General features: G+C 38.4%; 1 pseudogene across 1 annotated transcript; it reads right to left on the reverse strand.

Annotated features, from left to right (window-relative positions):
• Positions 1 to 1,125: 1,125 nt before the first annotated feature.
• Positions 1,126 to 1,437, reverse strand: LOC115894286 (annotated as a pseudogene). Its single transcript, XR_004054384.1, has one exon. The product of XR_004054384.1 is annotated as a 40S ribosomal protein S21 pseudogene (transcript).
• Between the last annotated feature and the right edge of the window lie 12,913 nt (positions 1,438 to 14,350).

Raw genomic sequence — 14,350 nt, forward strand, 5'->3', positions numbered from 1 at the left:
AAATACCAAGATACTCGCAAATATTCTTAACAGGAAATATGACTCATTTGACATGAAATACAATTCTGTGATAGAGTTTTGACCATGCTTTTAAAAAAGACTGCAGGATATAGGCATCTTCACCACCAAGAGAGGCGCTTTCGTCCTTACCCAGCAAATGGGGTAGGGGATAAGGGGAGTTCTGTACCTTGTCCTCACACCTCATGACAGGGATAGCTTTCTCCCTAGAGAAGTATCTGTCCTAGAGTAGGATTACAAACATATTTCTGGATATGTTCCCACCCCTTTTTTTTTTTTTTTTTTTTTTTGAGACAGAGTCTTGCTCTGTTGCCAGGCTGGAGCGCAGTGGTGCGATCTCAGCTCACTGCAACCTCTGCACCCTGGGTTCAAGCAATTCCCCTGCCCCTGCCTCCCAAGTAGCTGGGATTACAGGTGTGTGCCACCACACCCAGCTAATTTTTGTATTTTTAGTAGAGACGGGTTTTCACCATGTTGGCCAGGATGGTCTTGATCTCCTGACCTCGTGATCCACCCGCCTCAGCCTCCCAAAGTGCTGGGATTATAGGCGTGAGACACCACGCCCAGCCCTCCCTCTTCTTTATAGCCCTGCATTTCCTTCCTGTAGACAAGCTACTACCTTGCTCCTGTTAACATTTATATAAAACTTTAGCAGAGTACAAAGTAAGAACTAACTCTTATTGGGCACTTGCAATATGCCCATGCTATCCTAAAATGCTTTACATATATTAACTCAGTAAATCTTTCTGACAACACCATACGATGGCGTCTATGATTACTCTTACTTTACAGAACAGAATACTGATGCACAAAAAGATTAGGCACAAGCGCAAGGTCTTATGACTTTAAATAAGGTTCAAAAACAGCTGTTATGACTTTATGGCTCATACTTTTAACCACACCATACAGATTATTTGAAAATGCATGATAAATGACATGACAGCTACAGTCTGAAATGCTAAGGTACCTCCTGCTGCACCCTCCATCTACTTATCTTAGATGAGTGTGCCGCCACAGCTCAGGGAACCCTACTATAATAAGTGGGATTATGTTTAATTTCTGATTAACTGGGTATTTTTTAAATGTTTTTTAATTTCTTTTTTTTTCTTTTTTTAGGTTTTCACTATTTCTTTATGACAAACTTTCCATATCCATGATTCTCTCCAGTCAAAAATTTTTTCCGATGATGCCACTGGCCTTGGCCAATCACAGAGTGTAGTCATCTGACTTACCCACCCTGCAAATGACCTCGCAGATAGCACAGGTTTTAAACTGGCCATTAAACCTGCCTATGACCTTGTCAACCTCTACCACATTCATCTGGATGGATGCATGGTTCTTGACCCCAATGATGCGATTACTAGCAGAGCCTTTCCGCTGCATGTACAGGTCCACAAGCTCGCCACTGTAATTCTGCATCTCAAGACCATGCCTGCTGCCACCACACTGCACGCAAGTAGAGAAAAGAAACAACTTGGTGTCTGTAAAATTTAACAAAGATTTGCTAATTATCTGAAAAGGGTAAAGCACTGTAGATTGGGGCAGCTAGCAGCAGCTGAACAAGTTGAATAAAACAAGTCATGGCTTCAGAGTTTACACACTTTTGGAGGGGATAAAGTATGTACAGGACCATATAATAGAGACGGAGACAAATTGGGGTGGAGATAAGGCTGACTCTAAGTTCTGTACAAATGATGGGTTCTAAGGTCATATTATTATGGTACGTTACCTTCAAGTCTCCTCCTGGCAGTATGGTGGATGTTGTGATCTTACAAACTTCTGGAGACAGAAAAGCAGCTCTTGTCAGTTTGGAAGCAAATGGACAATTCCCCTGGAAACATATTAAATTCTGCCTCAGTGCGTTGAACTGATACTGAAGGTCTATATATTCATGACACACATATGCAAAAGAATCGATTCAAGTTACTGTAGTTACCATAGAGGGACAGAGAAGAAAATATTGAAGTTCAATTCAGCTTTTGCTTCAATCGTTTATTAAAATTTACATCTTGTTTTACCCAGCCTTCTATCAAATGTGGTAGAGACTGTTAACTGAACATGAACAGCGTGCCAAGTAGTGTGTGAACCAGTTCACAATCAGAACCCATACAGTGTGATAAAAATTATGGAATTTCAGAGGTGGAAAGTGATATAATCAATTAGAGAAACTGAAAGGAAGCAGAAAAGAAACATTTTTTTGAGCACCTAGTATGTCTCAGACATTATGGTTAGCACTCTCTATATGTTACCTCTTTAATCCTCTAACAAGTGAAGTAGATTTTATTACCCCTACCTTGCAGCTCTCTACTCCAGTCAGACCTGAAACACTTTCATTTCTTACCAAGCTGTTTCAGGCCCTAATGCTCACTTAGGTTAGAATATCTTGTTCTTTCTCATGATCACCTGATTCAATGGGTGACTATGTGGATCCCAGGGTAACCTCCCCTCTGAGAGCTTTCCTGAGCTCTGTCACCTACCAATCCAGGGTTAGAATGGACTAGGTTCTAGTTTGTACCCCACACTACAGTTTACAGACGCTCAGAACTACATCTATCACTTAACTACAGGGGCTTCCTTACATGGCTGTCTGCCTCTACTAAGAGCTTTGAGGAAAGGGAGCATGCCACAATGTTGCCTTAAAACCCAGTGTCAGTTGGGCACAGTGGCTCGTGCCCGTAATCCCAGCCCTTTGGGAGGCCGAGGTGGGTGGATGACCTGAGGTCAGGAGTTTGAGACCAGCCTGGCCAACACGGTGAAACCCTGTCTCTACTAAAATACAAAAATTAGCTAGACATGGTGGCGTGCGCCTGTAATCCCAGCTACTCAAGAGGCTGAGGCAGGAATGTTGCTTGAACCTGGGAGGCGGAGGTTGCAGTGAGCAGAGTTCATGCCACTGCACTCCAGCCTGGACAAAACAGCAAGACTCTGTCTCCAAAAAACAAACAAACAGCAACAACAACAAACCCAGTGTCAAGCAGCATGCTTGACATATACTAGGTATTGAATAAATGAATGAATGATTTAGCCAAAAATCTAATAAGTGGTAGAGCTAAGGGGTTGAGACCAGGGTGAAATCTGAGGTCTGTCTGAAACTCTAAGGTTAGCCTATCTGCACCTAAGTTTTGGTCGTCTTTAAAAGAGGAAGAATCTGGTTGTTGTTTTTTTGTGGTGGTGGTATGGTTTTCTAAGGGGGCTTGGAAGTAGTGTGATCTATGAATATTAAATAATAATACATAATTAATACCAGTCATCGTTCTGGACACATCATAGATAATCAAGAAATGCCAGTTCCCCTCTTCTTTCCCTGTATCATCTTGTTCAAAGTTATACTTGAAGTGACAGAGTAAAGACCCAAACGACTCTACCATGCTACCCTTTTGTCACAGATGCCTCACAGATATAAGCTATTCATTCTTATTTTTGGTGAGTTTTTAGCCTTCTTAGCATTTATCATTTCATTTTATTTTTTCCTATTTTGGCAAACTTAAAATTGCAATTGTAGTTGAAAACAATATAGGCAGACTTGAGGCAGGAAAGAGGCTTTACCCTGGCTAAAAGCTTCCAAAGGGCAAGAACCATGGCTTTTCCATCTGTATATATGCCTGTTCCCAGTAAGGGCTTAAACATTTGCGGACTGAAGTGCATTGGCCAACTTAAGCCTGGATCATGTCCCGGATCTTCAATGATAGTCTTAAGAGAAAAAAATGCTGGCAGCTAGATAAAAAGAAAAAAGAAAAGAAAAGAAAAAAACAGGAAATGGGCAACTGTTCAGTGTATAGAACTATATAAGAAAGGATATTCTGATTCTAGAGTGAAAAGCTTATGCAATAAGGTAAAATCAGGACAGCATGACCAAGAGAATGCTATAAGTAAAATCCTCAACGAGATAAAGATAGGTGAGAAACTCTGAAACTTGACAGTTGTAAATTTGAAAGCAAAGCTTGGGGATATATAAAAGACTGGTCTCCACCACTCCAAACACACAAATCTGCTTTAGGATGATGATTAACTTTCCCCTGCCTAAAATATCTCACCTTTTTCACACTTATTGTTCTTGCTGTTTCCCTAACCTGGAACACTGTCTTTTCCTCCTCACCATCCACTTTAGGCATTTACAGCATTCCTAATTTGCTTTACCTTCTCCATGTTTTTTCCCAACTTCTCACTTCATAATAATACAACAATTCTCAGAATTACCATAGCACTTTTGTCTGCATATAAAGCCTGGCATACTGTGTTCTTTAATGGGTCACTATGCATAAGTCTTAACTATGAAACAAAATGCATGCTTTTTGTTTAACTATGAAACAAAATGCATGGTTTTTATTTTTAAGTAATCCCATTGCTTATGTAGCCCAATACTTGGCATATTACAGGTGCTGAATACTTTAGTGCCTGGATAGTAAATGCCACTTTGAATTGACATTTTGAGATGTGTGGGTTTTTTAAATTGCATTTTGGATTAACAGGAATAAAATGAATTAAAGACAAATACTTTGAAGGGGGAGTTACAACTGAACAGAGTCTAGATAAGCAGAGATAAGTTTCACTGCACTGGTGTTTTAAGGTAAAAAAGAAGTTCCTGGCCGGGCGCGGTGGCTCAAGCCTGTAATCCCAGCACTTTGGGAGGCCGAGACGGGCGGATCACGAGGTCAGGAGATCGAAACCATCCTGGCTAACACGGTGAAACCCCGTCTCTACTAAAAATACAAAAAACTAGCCGGGCGAGGTGGCGGCGCCTGTAGTCCCAGCTACTCGGGAGGCTGAGGCAGGAGAATGGCGGGAACCCGGGAGGCGGAGCTTGCAGTGAGCTGAGATCTGGCCACTGCACTCCAGCCTGGGTGACACAGCGAGACTCCGTCTCAAAAAAAAAAAAAAAAAAAAAAAAAAAGAAGTTCCTATTGTAGATCTTTTCTTGAAAAAATCTCCATGAAGTATGAGCAGATATTACCTAAAAACAATTTTTATTATTTGTTTTCATTTTGTTAAAGATTATTTACCACCTTAGTGTATATTACAAGTTACAATGGAAACTATATGTACCCACTTCTTAAATCATATTACTTGTAAATTGCTTTTTATTGAATGTTTTTCAATTATACTATTTGTGTATTGCCCTGAAAATAATATTTAAAGGAGTCACTCTTTTTTTTTTTTTTTCTTTTGAGACTGAGTCTCGCTCTATTGCCCAGGCTGGAGTACAGTGGCGCGATCTTGGCTCACTGCAAGCTCTGCCTCCTGGGTTCACGCCATTCTCCTGCCTCAGCCTCCCGAGTGACTGGGACTACAGGTGCCCACCACTAGGCCTGGCTAATTTTTTGTATTTTTAGTGGAGACGGGGTTTCACCGTGTTAGTCAGGATGGTCTCGATCTCCTGACCTCGTGATCTGCCCGCCTCGGCCTCCCAAAGTGCTGGGATTACATGCATAAGCCACCGTGCCTGGCCAGGAGTCACTCTTAAAAGGATAAGTACAGTAGTTCCTCCTCATAGGTGGTCTTACTTTCTGAGGTTTAATTTACCCGTGGTCAATCTCAGGCCAAAAATATTAAATGGAAAATTTCATAAATAAACAATTCATATGTTTTAAGTTGCACACAATTCTGAGTAGCCTGATGAAATCTCACGTGATCCCACACCGCTGTGAATCATCCCTTTGTCCAACATATCCATGATCTGTATGCTACCCACCTATTAGTCACTTAGCAGGCTTTTTGGTTATCAGATTGAAAAAATATAATATATAATAGGATTTGATACTATCCTTGGTTTCAGGTATCCTCTGGGAGTCTTGGACCCTAGCCCCTAGGATAAGGATGGGACTATTATATACTTTTTAAAAGTCTTTCAGTTTTTCACACTTCAACATGACACCTTATTTCTCTTCTCTCTGTTATCTGCTGACATGAGTGGGCCTACTTATACTGACCGATAACATTTTTTCCATTTACTGTGACAACACCCAACTAATGTTTACTGATAAACTAGCAGCAGCAAGTCAGAGCATCTACAAAATGCAAGAGGAATTTGCAGCCCTGAGTTAACTTTAATTCAAATGTGAAATTGTGTAGCTAAAATAAACTCATATAATGTAAATATTTTACAAAAATGCTTGTCACTTTTACACAAATAAAATATTCTCTGTTGAGTCCCCATACCATATCCATATAATAGACAAGCACGTTTGTAATTTCTAAACTTATAAACTGTTTTTTCTTTTTTAGAGACAGGGTCTCACTGTGTCACCCAGGCAGAAGTGCAGTGGTGCAATCGTAGCTCACTGCAGCCTTGCACTCGTGGCGTCAAGCAATCCTCCTTCCTCAGCCTCCTGAGTAGGTGGGATTACAGGTGTGTGCCACCATGCCCAGCTAATTTTTAAATTTTTTTGTAGAGATGAAGGTCTTGCTATGTTGTCCAGGCTGTTCTCAAACTCCTGTCCTCAAGCAATCTTAATGCCTCAGCCTTGCAAAGTGCTGGGATTACAAGCATGAGCCTCTGTGCCTGACCAAACTTATAAACTTAATATAGATATATGTATGTCTGTGTATATGAGTGTATTTAGGCAGCAGTGCGTTAAAATGTCCATTCTGTATTCACAGATGCCAAATTCAAATTTTAAGCACATATGTGAACACACTTCCTCATTAAAATGTGCCTAACGATACATTTAAATCAAAATAATTATTATGAGAAAAATTAATGTCAGTATTTTCCACCAAAGAGGATTAATCATAGATTTGGCACACTTAAACTTTGAACTTTCTCATAATAATATGACTACAAACAGGTGATCAAAACATTTAAAAATCAAGTCAAAGAACTAAAATTGTTTCAAATAATTTTACATAACAATTTTAATTTATGTTGAATTTATCACTTGTTTGGATAAGATTGACCTACAGCCTCAAAGACATAGAGTAACTAGGGCCAGCTACTTGGCTTGCCCTGTGTACATAATTAAATTAGTCAAATACATACTTACTGGAGGCCTATACACACACACACACACACACACACACACAGCATTGTACTACTCACAGTAGGAAAATAGAAATAAGCCATAGCCATATTCTTTGACAAACAGTTGAATCTAGTGGGTACAGACATGGTCTGTTGTATAAGTTGTCATCCTGTACTTTTTTTGCATTTGTTCTGCTTCTGACCATACATTCATTCTTTCATTCACCATTGTTACGTTTCTCACTTATGACTTAACTACTTTACTTCCCTATAATTATAATAACATTTGTCTAATAATGAGAATGCTAACCTTAGCAATTAAACTCCTCCTAGTTGATTGTACTCTATAGTAATGCCCTGCATATCGGGAATAAAATTTAATTAAAATGTATACTGTATGTACATTTTGGATAAAAATAAGTACCTTTAAGAGAAGCATCAATGTTTCAGTTTAATAAAATACATTAAGAATGCAAACACCTCTCCTTATTTAAAAGAGGTTTGCTTTAAATTCTTCTGCATCGGAAGAATCCATCATTAGTAATTCTAGTGGAACATTCATTAATATTTCATGTTGTCACATCTCTTTTCCAAAGAGCAACATTAATCACTAATTCAACCAATTCAATCTACTGAATTACTAAGAATTTATAAGCATGTTCTAATTGGGTACTAATTAAATCTTTAAATTCTAAAACTGATTTTTTTAAAAGTAGTAAAATGCAAAAGCTACATTGTACTTTTAGTTATGTGATTGTTTAGGGAAAGGCTTTTGTTCATACCTATCCTTCAGCACACCTACAGAGTGTGTAATCAAACTCAATTTTATAGCTATGCTTTATCTGGTAGTATGAGTATATGGATATTGTTTGTGACAGCACTTTCAAGATAGCAGGTTATCATCTTGTAAAAAATACAATTTCTTAGCCAACGAGTTTTACTGGTTGTAGTGCATGTAAAGCAATATATTTTGTGAAAGAAACAGAGAAGAATATAACTTGATTATTTCTGTGGTTTTTATTCATTGACAAAGAGAAAAATAAAGGTTGACAACTTCACATAAATCATATTTTCTTAAATAAAAGCGTGATACTATAAAAAGGCAATGGTGTTAGTTAGGGTGCCTAAATTCTAATGTATAATGGCTGATTTAGTAGGCTGTATGAATAATGCGTTTTATCTCTGAAGACAAATTGAAGTTCTCGACGATGCCATTATTTTGCTTGATCTGTTTGGCATGTTCATATCTGGTATTTGTTATTAGAAATCCAGGAAGAGCAGAAAATAAAAACTTTCTCCAACAAGCATTTCTTATCCCTCCAGCCCTATAAATGTTAGCAGAAAGGACCAATGTAAGTGTGAATGGAAGATAGGCATTCAGTATCTACATACTGACTTTATATTTTTGAATCCTAATATCAGGATTGTCTTTTATAAACAATCGAGCACTTTAGTCAATTCACATTTAATTTAGGATTCATTATTCAGCACACACGTATTAACCTAGCCCCTATATGTGACTCTGCACATTGATTAAATGATTAATAAGGCACATTCTCTTTATTAAGGAATTATACTCTGATGAAGAGTTAGATGCATTCACATCTAACACAAAGCAGGTGCTGAGTGTTGCAGTAGAGCTGGGAAGTGTGATAGGACCATAGAGGGAAGGATTAATTGTAATAAGGTATTGAGCAGGATTGTATGGGGGAGGTGGCATTTGAGATGAAGATTGAAGAAGAGCTAAGACATCAACAAATCGTGATGATGGGTCAATTCCTATATGAGTGACTCCATCTGGCCCATACCTCACATCTGATCCCCGTATCACCTGTTCTGCTTCATCTTCTTCATATTTTACATAGCACTCATCTTCTAACATATTTTACAATGTATTGTATTTATTTCCTGCCTACCCCCACTAGAATGTTCTGACAGACACTTTCATTTGGTTCACTAATGTACATTGGTGCCTACTAGTTCCTGCTCATTGTGGATGCTTGACAAATATATGTGGAATGAGTTAATGAGAGGAAAACATAAGTAAACCACTGAGGTAGAAAATGCAGATTTTTTTTTTCAAATAATAAAGGATCCAGTGTGGCTGTTAAGACTAGGAAAGACCTTTTGATGGCCATACAGTACAAGCGGGAAGAGTGCTTGATGTAGAAGGAAGTGGCCTAAATGCTTTTCCTTACTTTTCCCCACAACCAAGCCTATCTCTGTAGCTCAATTTCTCATTTGAGTAACTGACAATTCAACTACAACACCATGCTTTTTATAAATAGTTATTGAATAAGTTAAATGATAAGAAACTCCAGTTCTGACATCTTTATGATATTTTTACCATCCCCCATTTTATTTGCATCTATTTTCTTTGTATTTTGGTTTTGCTGCTCTGAAATTGTACTTTCTTGCTAAAGTTGCCTCTATATCGCTTCAGTTTATTTTTAAAAATACTGAAGTCTATAAAGTATATGAATCCCCTCTATCAAATAAAATGATGTTGACTGAATATGTCCAACATTTGCTGAAGTCAGATGACACCAGAAGATGACATGCAATGTCAGAGTAAATACACGCTACTCTCAGCAGCTACATCAGTTTTTACTGTTCCAAATTGCACCAACCTATGGGAAAAGGGATGGTCTTAGAGACAGACCTAAGCAGACTAGAATCACTAAAAATATAATTTGTGGTATGATAGTGGGTTTGGTGTTCATTCTGGAAATTTGCATTGTGAATAAATTCATATCCCTCCTCTTTCTGTCCTTCACAGTGTCATTTATTCACTCATCTGTCTTATAGTATTATTTAACCATTTTGTTTTGTTTTGTTTTATTTTGTTTTTTTAGGGACAAGGTCTGGCTCTGTCACCCAGGCTGGCGTGCCGTGACTTGATTGATCAAAGCTCACTGCAACCTCAAACTCCTGGACTCAAGTGATCCTCCCACATCAGCATCCCAAGTAGCTAGAACCAGAGATGCACACCACCATGCTTGAGTTCTTCCCATTTTTTTGTGGCAGATCAATATTTAGTGGTATCATGAACTACTTTTGTTCATTACTAAGTCAGCTTTGTCCAAAAGACTTTCACATATGCTCAAAATGTTCTGTATCTGCACAGTCCAATATGGTAGCCACTAGACTACCATTCCATTGAGCACTCAAAATATTGCTAGTATAACTGAAGAACTGGATTTTTTCTTTTGTTCAATTTTAATAAATTTAAATGTAAATACTCCCATATAGTTACCAGTTCTACCAATTGGACAACATAGATCTAGATATTGTTCTTTCAGAAGGTTCAGTAATGACTATCTAGTTATTTAACATTTTTAAGGAATAAAATATATTACAGAAGCTTCTATGTCTAGGAAGACAAAGCAGAGGTGCTTTTCTCTATTGCTATTTCTTTATCTTCCCCTGAGCATTATATATAAAACAAACATAAGAAGACTCTGAAAGGTGAAGAGACGGCAGACCAGCTGGGGACCTTTGGACCCATAGAACAACGTAGCAGTGAGTTTACTGGATTTTTTTTTTCTTTCGTTATATGTTCTAGACTTAAAGCTGAAGAAGCAAGCAACCTAGGATGACAATGGCGAAGACCAAAAATATCCCAGCAAAAGCTTACTTTCTCTAGCCAAAGGACCAGGAAATAGGTCCCTAGCAAAGCAAAAATTTTTGACATTGATTGCTGTACTTCAGTCAAACTGTGACCCCCATCCCCACCCATATCAGTAAAAGCTGAGTGGGGATCCTGGACTTCCATTTTTGTAAGGTTATAAGGATACAGCCAGATTTTCCAAGGACTGATAGAAGTTCCAATAGAAACCAGGTCTTTCATCCCCACTTGCCTGTAAGGAATGCTCCATCCCCCTTTACCATCAATGGGGACCACATGGAAGGCCTGGATTTCCATCCTCTCCTTGCAGTAACAAGATATCCCTTCCCATTCCCACTGAGGTCATATCAGAGAAAGTCTAGTGGAAAGTCAGGCCTTTTATGACCACTCAGCAGTCATGAGGCTACCCACCTGTGATGCCAGCAGAGACCATTTGGGGAGATGGGACTTCCACCCCACCAGCATTTATGAGGAGCCTGCCCCCAGCAGAGGACAATGGAAACTAAGTAGGAAATGTTTACTTCTACCCCTACCTGGCTATAAGGAGGTGGTGCCCACACTTCTCCTGCCAGGGTGGTTTCAGATAAAGCCAGTTAGAAGATAAAATTTAAATAAGATCCAGAATCTTGTAATGCAAAAATATTCAGGTTTTATTCAAAAATCCCTAGTCATATAAAGGAGGAATATTTCAAACTGATATTATTTCAGGTATTCAATAATAAATGAGCCTCGATTGAATAAATGAATCTCAAACTCAAATGAAGAAAAGGCAATCAGTAGATGTCAATGCTGAGATAACAGAGATGTTGGAATAACCTAACAGAGATTTCAAAGTAGCCATGATTTTTTTTAAATAAAAGCTTCAATGAGCAATTATAACACACTTGAAACAAATGTAAAAATAGAAAACCTCAGAAATTGAATAGAAGATACCAAGAAGAACCAATTGGTTAATTTAGAAAATTGTGGGGGAAATACAATAACCAAAATAAAAAACTCAGTAGATGGGCTCAACAGTAGAATGTAGAGGACAGAGGAAATAATCAGTGAACTGAAAGAAAATATTTGCAAACCGCATATGCAACAAGGAACTAGCATCTGGAATATATAAAGAACTTACAAAATTCAATAGTAAAAAAACTGACAGTCCAATTGGAAAATGGCCGAAATATATGAACAAACATTTCACCAGAAGGGAGTAAGAATGCAAATGAAAAGATGTTCAACATCATTAGCCATCACAAAAAGACACATTTAAACCACAATGCAATAGTAATACACACCCATCAGAAAAAAAAAAAAAAAAGTGACAACACCAAAAGCTGGCAAGAATGCAGAAAGTGAATTACTCATACATTCCTGGTGGGAATGTATAGCCACTCTGCAAAACAGTTTGGCAGTGTCTTTAGAAACTAAATGTGCAATTACCATACAACCCAGCAGTTGTAACCCTGAGCACTCATCCCAAAGAAAGGAAGCCTAAGTTCACACAAAAAAACTGTACATGAATATTTATTTATAGTAGCTTTATTCATGATAGCCAAAAACTAAAAACAACCAGATGTCCTTTAACAGGTGAAGGTTAAACAAATTACAGTAGATCCATACTATGGGACACTATATTAAAAAAAGGAAGAAAGTATTGCTATATGCCACAATTTATATGAATCTCCAGAGAATTATTCTGAGTGAAAAAGCCAATCCCGAAAGGTTACATGCTGTATGATTTCATTTACATAACATTCTTTGCGATGACAACACTATAGAAATGGAGAACATACTAGTGGTTCCCAGGAATTAAGGAGGTATTGGGGGACAGAGCGAAATAGGTGTGGCTGCAAAAGGGCAACATGAGAGATCCTTGTGGTTTCAGAAATACGCTATATGTTCACTTACATCAGTATGGATTCCCTGGCTGTAATACTGTACTATAATTTTGCAAGATCTTGTCATTGGAGGGGTTCCCTCTGTATTATTTCTTTTTTTCTTTCTTTCTTTTTTTATTTTTCTTTTGAGACAGGGTCTCCCTCTTTTGCCCAGGCTAGAGTGCAGTGGTGTGATCATGGCTTACTGCAGCCTTGAACTCCAGGACCCAGGTGATCCATGCCCAGATAATCTTTTAATTTTTTGCAGGGACAGGATCTCTCTATGTTGCCCAGGCTTGTTTCAAACTCCTGAGCTAAAACTATCCTCCTACCTCAGCCTCCCAAAGTAGGGGAATTACAGGTGTGAGCCACTGCACCCAGACTCTGTATTATTTCTTACAACTACATGTGAATCAGAATCATCTCAAAATTAAAAGTTTAATTAAAAGTAAATAAACAAATTCGTCTCATGATTAAGTCCACATTAAGCATTAGAATTACTCCAGTTTAGGATTTTGGGTTATTTTTCAACGTAATGAAGTAGGACTTTTTATAATCTTTTCACTTCTAGCTGCCAAGAACAGATTTGGCCGGGCGCGGTGGCTCAAGCCTGTCATCCCAGCACTTTGGGAGGCCGAGACGGGCGGATCACGAGGTCAGGAGTTTGAGACCATCCTGGCTAACACAGTGAAACCCCGTCTCTACTGAAAAATACAAAAAGCTAGGCGGGCGAGGTGGCTGGCGCCTGTAGTCCCAGCTACTCGGGAGGCTGAGGCAGGAGAATGGCGTAAACCCGGGAGGCGGAGCTTGCAGTGAGCTGAGATCCGGCCACTGCACTCCAGCCCGGGCTACAGAGCAAGACTCCGTCTCAAAAAAAAAAAAAAAAAAAAAAAAGAACAGATTCAACTTAGCTATATTTATCTCTAATTTATCAAGCAGAGCACAGAACCATGATATTAGATTGTTTCTCTCCCACTAGTACCCATTTTTACTCTTGGATTTACTTGTGTTTTCGATTGCTAGAGGTTTCTACTTCACTCATCATTCAAATATTGTTTTAATGAACAATTGACAGTCTAAATAGAAAAAATCATGAGTTTCTTCATAAGAGTTGCTCAGTAGAACAAATCTTGTCATACTACTTATTCCTTTATTCAACGAAGATTTATTGAGTGCCAATTGTGTGCCACGCACTATTGGGGAAACAGCAGAAAACAAGACAAATCTTCCTATCTTCATAGAGTGTATACATTCTAGAAGGAAGATATATACTGATAATTAAAATACATAGAATGTCAGATAGAGATAAGCGCTATAGGAAAAAAAAAACTACAGAAAAAGGGACTGTGGAATAAAGGCGGTTGGGTGCATTATTAGTGTGATCAAGAAGATGATTGCCTTACTTCTAACGATGAACAATCATACTGTAGCAGAATTAAATATAAGTTTTCCAAAGAAGATTACAGTTCACAATAAAAGAGAATAACTATAGAACAGGAATTTTCAAGCTTCTCCTTCACTGTGATGCATGTGACTGATGACATTCATATGTGTCACACACTTCCATAGGTAAACCAATGAGACTCCTTGTGTGCTATGTGTAATTGCTGGTACCTGGCTGTAATCCTCCTTATTTTCTCTCAGATCAGCTCAAAAAAGTCAATGAGTGAGAATGTATGTTATTACAGTAGTCTTAAATTTGAATGTTTAAATTACATGTTTAAAAAATGTAGTTTATCGGCCAGGCACAGTGGCTCATGCTTGTAATCCCAGCACTTTGGGAGGCCGAGACAGGTGGATCACCTGAGGTCAGGAGTTCGAGACCAGCCTGGCCAACATGGTGAAACACAATCTCTACTAAAATTACAAAAAATGAGAGAT

This window comes from Rhinopithecus roxellana, chromosome 2 (assembly GCF_007565055.1).
Source record: "Rhinopithecus roxellana isolate Shanxi Qingling chromosome 2, ASM756505v1, whole genome shotgun sequence".
Lineage (NCBI taxonomy): Eukaryota > Metazoa > Chordata > Mammalia > Primates > Cercopithecidae > Rhinopithecus > Rhinopithecus roxellana.